A 6,046-nucleotide genomic window follows, 5' to 3' on the forward strand; every position below is an offset into this window, starting at 1 on the left:
TTTATAATTCTATTTTCAATATACCCCACCCCCCCTCTCCCATCCATAGAAATGATTTTCGAAGCTTTAAGAAACTTGGACTCAAATTTCGTGTTCTTGATGGTGATACCCAAAAACTAGTTTCATGCCTCAAATAATCTATTCCAACAATACAATTGCCTACAAAAATGTCCTCACATCTTGAAAAACAAATGTTTTAGCAAAGAGAAGAAAGATACTTATCGATATCCAAAATTATATTATATCCTTAAAATTATTGATATCCTTAAAATGTCCGCGTCTGCGTATACATCATGAGCTGAGGGAAGAAAATGTTCAAGGAATATAAACTAACCTGAGCTTCATCTGCTTGAGAAGAGTATTGACGGCGGATTCGTCAAGTCCACGAGGATTCTTCATCTCAAGCTTGGGAACTGTACTGGGATATTCTAGATCAAAACCATCAATAAATTATTAAATCAACCAATCAATCAATCGTTACTGATTTAAGGGTAAGGACATTTTACAATTTACACATATATTGGTAAGCAGTGCTTAGGATCCATTTAACTTTGATGCGGATCCGGATCCTGGATCCGCACTGAAAAAAAATGGATCCGTATCCAAATCCGGATATTCAAGAACAATCAATCAATCAATCAATCACCAGTGTTTGATCTAAGACTAGTACTAGAATATTCTAGAATACTAAACAATTAATCAATTAATCACCAGTGTTTGATCTAAGACTAGACTAGAATATTCTAGAATACTGAACAATTAATCAATAAATCTAATTAAAACTTAGAGATTCGTTAAGAACCAATCAATCTAATTAATATTGGGATATTAAAACCATGAATCTTATTAATACCAGAATCCCTCTGATCTCACCCTGCCACAGATTACCTGACAATCACCTACCTCCCAATCAACTCCCTAACTATCCAAAAACATAATTTAATTTGTGTTACCAATTATATTCATTATCGTTAACTTGCTTGGGGTCAACCATTCAAAACATCCTACCCTGGTTAGGCGGGTCCAGACTGCATAGTAAATTGTGATGGCTAATTTGTAATATCTCATGTTTATAATTGAATAAAAATATGAAAATATAAACTAGTCGTCTATACTTTGTCTGTTCCACTTTAGAATGTATTCATTTTGATTAATATCGGGATTTATTAGAACAATCAATTAATCTTATTAGTTCTGGGATATTGTAGAACAATCAATTAATTTTATTAGTACTGGGCTAATGTAGAACAATCAATTAATCTTATTAGTACTGGGATATTCTAGAACAATGAATAAATCTTCTTAGTATTGGGATATTCTAGAACAATCAATTAATCTTATTAGTACTGGGATATTGTAGAACAATCAATTAATCGTATAAGTACTGGGATATTTAAGAACAATCAATTAATCTTATTAGTACAGGGATATTGTAGAACAATCAATTAATCTTATTAGTTCTGGGATATTCTAGAACAATCAATTAATCTTATTAGTACTGGGATAATCTAGAACAATCAATTAATCTTACTACTTGGATATTCGTTAAAAATCAATCAATCAATCTGACTAATATTGGATAAATATAAAAATCTAAAACTCAAAAATGTCTTAAAATTATCAAAGAAATTCAGAACATAAATTAAGAGATTTTAGGTTAAAAACTGCACCTGGTCCGACTATTATTGAGAGCGTAAGACTAACATACTGTTTCTCCTGTTCACTGGCTGTTAAAGGAGACAGACGAACATTCAATTCCCTGTAACATTAATTAGATTATTATAAACTACGAAATATTTATGCAACTGTCTTGTGCTATCGTATGCAGGACAAAATATTATTTGGCCGGATCTTAACTGTTTTCGTTTGTTTAAAGTTTATATCTAAGATTTTTAATGACGAATGTAGCGAGTGATTAAAAATATTGAATATGAAAACAAAAAGAAACAAAAAAGTAAAAATCACAACCAAAAACATAATTTACCAGATGATAACACAAGACAGTTGGAAATATACAGGGTGACCAAAACTTTTTTGAACCCATCCGTACAAAAATCCGTACATTTTCAGAAGAAATCCGTACAATCCGTACAATTTTCGAAAAACAACTCTCCTTTTTCTCATTTATATTAATGATATGTACAAATCCAACTTGTTATCTAATTTTTATTTTGCCGATGACTCTACAGGATTAGCTAAAGGTTCAAATATTGTTGAGGTAGGAAATTTTGTTAACACTGAACTTCAAAAACTAGGTATGTGGTTAAGAGCCAACAAGATTTGTGTCAATACTTCAAAAACTAAAGTCATGGTTTTTCATCCAAAGCAAACCTCCATTCCTGATTTTCAATTTCAATTTAATAATAATGACATCAACTCAAGTCCTGATTTAACCAGAATTTTCCTATTGAACGTCTTCAAAGATGACCAAAGTACCAGCTTTTAAAATGCTCGGCATTTATTTTTATGAGAATCTAAGTTTTGATTATCACATCAATCAAACTCTGTTTTTTACTTAAATAGAGCTAAGAATATTCTTACTGTTAAAGCCTTAAGGTCATAATACTTCGTGCTCATCCATCCTCATATTCTGTATTGCCTGCCTATTTATAGCTGCTCTAGTAAATCAAACATTAACTCACTATACTTGCTTCAGAAGAAATGTGTACGCATAATTTCTAAAGCCTCATATAATTCCCACTCTCAACCTTTATTTTCCTCATTAGATATTCTGCCTCTTCCTGACCTAATAATTCAAAAGCAATTATTAATTATGCATTCTATAGATCAGAATATTCTACTGTTAACTACGATGGTGTTTTTATAAAAAATTCAGCCTTAACGTATCACCCTTATCCTCTAAGAAATGCTGATGATTTTTTTCTACCAAGGGTCCGAAATGATTTTTAAAAAAAGTTTCCTTTTTTCAGCTTTCCTTTGTTATGGAATGATTTTGATCCTAATATTAAACAAATTGAGAGCAAGCTTGGGTTTAAATTAAGTGTTAAAAAATTCTTGCTTGATAAATATTTAGACTTTAGATATGATAAACTTTATTGTTTCAGTTGTTCAAATACTTAATTGATTCTCAATTATAGCTTTGTTTCTCGCTTGACCAGCCTGTGGATCTTTTCAGCCAGGAATCATATCTTTTATTTCAAATGCTAATTTTTAGCCACCAGACTTCTTAAAGGAACCCTCACCTTTCTCTGCTAGGAACTCCAACCTTTCTAAATCTATTTTTGTGAAATTTTTCAAGTTCAATTTTTTGATTAAAGACTGATTGTACGGGAGACCGACTGAAAACAGTTTCGGCTAGTTCCGTCTCCCTGCCATAAACTGTAATTTCAATCCGGATCCATATCAGGAAACGTTGATATGGATCCGGGTAGCGCCAAAAATTAACCAAAACCATGGAATAAATAAATCAAAATGGTTCGTAAATGTATTATTTACATGACGAAAATTTTTCAAAATTATCTTTAATAATTTAATGTTTACATTTATATAATAGTAATGACGACATTTTTAACTTTAGGATTACTCAGCGGCAAATGCTCACATGGCGCAAATTTCAAATATATAAAGTATTCACAGAATCAAAAGTTACCTCGGATCCGGATCCGTATCAGAGTCAGGATCCGGATCCATCATCACGGATGCGGATCCGCGGATCCGGATCCGCATCAAAATGATACGGATCCGAAACACTGCTTTATTTATTACGGAATTGTTTCGTATTACGTAATTTCGCGTAATTATGCATTAATTACGCAAAACTAGACTTTCTTTCGTAAACGTAATAAACGAGTAATCACACGTAATGCTCCTGCGTAAGTGAAAGAAAGTGTTACGCGTAATTACGCCTAACGTAATTACGACTGGAAACCCTAATCGATTTTGATGGTTATTATATCGTTAGAACTGAGGAGGGTCAACCCAGACCGAAATATATTTTCAATAATGTGGAACTAACATCTACTTTTTTACTCTACAGAGGTTTGGTCCATCACCATCACTGAATTTTAAATTGTTCAAACTGATGATACATTGACAAACAGGAACATTTCTAAATATTGTTCAAACAGATGATACATTGACAAACAGGAACATTTCTAAATATTGTTCAAACAGATGATACATTGACAAACAGGAACATTTCTAAATATTGTTCAAACAGATGATACATTGACAAACAGGAACATTTCTAAATATTGTTCAAACAGATGATACATTGACAAAGAGGATTGTTCAAACTGATGATATATTCACAAACAGGAACATTTCTAAATATTGTTCAAACAGATGATACATTGACAAACAGGAACATTTCTAGATATTGTTCAAACAGATAATAAATTGACAAACCGGAACATTTCTAAATATTGTTCAAACAGATAATACATTGACAAACAGGAACATTTCTAAATATAGTTCAAACAGATGATACATTGACAAACAGGAATATTTCTAAATATTGTTCAAACTGATGATACATTGACAAACAGGAACATTTCTAAATATTGTTCAAACAGATGATACATTGACAAACAGGAACATTTCTAAATATTGTTCGAACAGATAATACATTGACAAACAGGAACATTTCCAAATATTGTTCAAACAGATGATACATTGACAAACAGGAACATTTCTAAATATTGTTCAAACTGATAATACATTGACAAACAGGAACATTTCTAAATATTGTTCAAACAGATAATACATTGACAAACAGGAACATTTCTAAATATTGTTCAAACAGATGATACATTGACAAACAGGAACATTTCTAAACAGATAATAATCAGACAAACAGGAGCAAAGATACAAAGAAACAAAGAAACAAAGAAACAAAAAAAAACAAAGATACAAAATTACAAAGATAAAAAGAAACATCTTAAGAAACAAAGAAACCAAAAGACCAAGAAACAAAGAAACAAAGATGCCAAGATACAAAAATTACAAAATTACAAAGACACAAAGATACAAAATTACAAAGAAACAAAGATATAAAGATGCAAAATTACAAAGATGCAAAATTACGGAGACCCAAAATTACAAAGATGAAAAATTACAAAATATGCAAAAATTTCTAACTTTACAATGATAAAAAAACTACAAATAAACAAGATCAAACAATAAAAAGATTTTTACCTTTCAGATAAGAATTCTCTGCCAAGCTCTATCAGCTCAAAGAAAACAGGGGAGCCGATATACTCCTCACATCTTAATATTAAACTTGTCTATTGAGCCGATATACTCCTCACATCTTAATATTAAACTTGTCTATTGAGGTGATATACTCCTCGCATCTTAATATTAAACTTGTCTATTGAGCCGATATACTCCTTACATCTTAATATTAAACTTGTCTACTGAGGTGATATACTCCTCGCATCTTAATATTAAACTTGTCTATTGAGCCGATATACTCTTCACATCTTAATATTAAACTTGTCTATTGAGCCCTTATACTCCTCACATCTTAATATCAAACTTGTCTATTGAGTTGATATACTCCTCTTATCTTAATATTAAACTTGTCTATTGAGCCGATGTACTCCTCACATCTTAATATTAAACTTGTCTATTAAGTTGATATACTCCTCACATCTTAATATTAAACTTGTCTACTGAGCCCTTATACTCCTCACATCTTAATATTAAACTTGTCTATTGAGTTGATATACTCCTCGCATCTTAATATTTAACTTGTCTAATTTTTAATTAATAACTGCATTTATTGAGTGAACGAAAAGAAACAAAGGGGGGGTGGCACAAAACGTATTACTCTCCGGAAAATTTAAACAGGGGTTAAACATAACTTAGAATTGTCGTAGGAGGCTGATTTTTTGCATGCAAACTCAGAATTATGTATATTATGTGCATTTTTTGGTTTTGAAGGAATCTGAGCAAAAGTGCGCGCGCCCGCGCGCTTTTTGAGAAAAAATACGACTTTTTTGACAGTAAATCAATGTTAACTTCATTAATTGCACTTGAAAATTTTTCCTGGCACTCTTGAAACAAATATGCGATAATTTTT

General features: G+C 31.2%; 1 long non-coding RNA gene across 1 annotated transcript; it reads right to left on the reverse strand.

Annotated features, from left to right (window-relative positions):
- Positions 1 to 169: 169 nt before the first annotated feature.
- On the reverse strand, positions 170 to 1,764 carry LOC111703683 (uncharacterized). Its single transcript, XR_002765664.1, has 3 exons — positions 1,671 to 1,764; positions 335 to 428; positions 170 to 179 (listed from the first exon to the last, which is right to left on the reverse strand). It is a non-coding gene; the product is annotated as an uncharacterized LOC111703683 (long non-coding RNA).
- Positions 1,765 to 6,046: the final 4,282 nt, after the last annotated feature.

The sequence above is a fragment of the Eurytemora carolleeae genome, unplaced genomic scaffold (genome assembly GCF_000591075.1).
Source record: "Eurytemora carolleeae unplaced genomic scaffold, Eaff_2.0 scaffold525, whole genome shotgun sequence".
Lineage (NCBI taxonomy): Eukaryota > Metazoa > Arthropoda > Copepoda > Calanoida > Temoridae > Eurytemora > Eurytemora carolleeae.